The sequence below is a fragment of the Octopus bimaculoides genome, chromosome 14 (assembly GCF_001194135.2).
Source record: "Octopus bimaculoides isolate UCB-OBI-ISO-001 chromosome 14, ASM119413v2, whole genome shotgun sequence".
In the NCBI taxonomy this organism is placed as follows: domain Eukaryota; kingdom Metazoa; phylum Mollusca; class Cephalopoda; order Octopoda; family Octopodidae; genus Octopus; species Octopus bimaculoides.
The window spans coordinates 5,670,242-5,671,871 of NC_068994.1; positions in this window are offsets into that span (position 1 = coordinate 5,670,242).

The window sequence follows — 1,630 nt, forward strand, 5'->3', positions numbered from 1 at the left end:
CACCACAACAACCAGGAACACCATCACCAAAACTACATCACCACCACTAATACCACCACCAACACCAACACCACCAACAACAACAAAGCCACCACCACAAACACAACCACCAACACCACCATCAACACCACTACAACCACCACCAAACATTACGACCAACCACTAACATCCTCACCACCGTCACCAAAACAACCACCATCATCATCACCACTACCACTGCCACAAACTCTAACATCACAAGCACTGCGACAAACATCATACTACTACAGCCACAACCACCACAAACACCAACACCAGCACCATCACCGTCACCAAAGAACACAAGCTCCACCACCACCATCATTGCCACAAACTCTACTATCACAAACACCGCGCAAAAACATCCCAGCACCACCACCACCACCATCATAACAACTACGAACTGCATCATTACCCCCCACACACACACACACACACACACATACATACAGACACACACACGTACACACCTCAATCCCCACCGACACTACCTCCGCCGCCGTAACCTCTTACACGACATCTGTTGCAAAGCAAAGTTTCAGAAGGTGTGCTCAGGATTTATCTGCTGCCAATCTCCGAATAAAACATTATGTCTCTCGCTCACTAACATTTGCATTTAAATGGCTCCAAAGACATCTGATCTGGTCCCTTGCATTGTTGGCGATTTTCTTAAGCGACATTCTGAAGTGGAATAAAACCAATAAAAACACGCGCACACACACACACATACACACATACACACACACGCACGTACACATATACAGCGCACACATTCATATATCAATCAATATATGTGTGTAAGCGCGCGTTTATACAAATACGTGTACATAATATATATAAAGACAAATATGTACGTGTATGTGTGTATATATATATATATATATAGATGTATATATATCAAATATATATATGTATACTTATACATATACACACACACACATACACACACATACACACACATATATATATATTCATACATACATGCATATATATAAACACATAAATATACACATAAATATATATAGGTATAAATTCATAGATATATATATTTATATACGTCAATGAGAAAGGGTGTTTGTATATATATATAGATATATATATATATATATATATATATATGTATGTATGTATATGTATATGTATGTATATGTATGTATGTATGTATATATATATGTATGAAAGTATGTATATATGTATATGTTTGTATGTATATATATATATATATATATATATATATATATATATATATATATATGTATGTATGTATGTATGCCTCATTATGTATGTTCGTGCGAGTGAGTGTATACTCACACATATATTATATATGTGTGTGTGTATGTGTGTGTATGTATCGATATATATTTAGAGACTCAAAAATATCGACATACGTATATAAGTGCGTGTGTATACATGCATATATATATATATTATATCATTTATCATATTCATTATGTATGTATTATATATATGCATATATATAAATATATGTATGTGTCTACATACAAAATTTTATACACATATATGCACATTTCTATACATATATTTATGCATATACATATATATATATATATATATATATATGCAGACATATATATATATATATATATATATA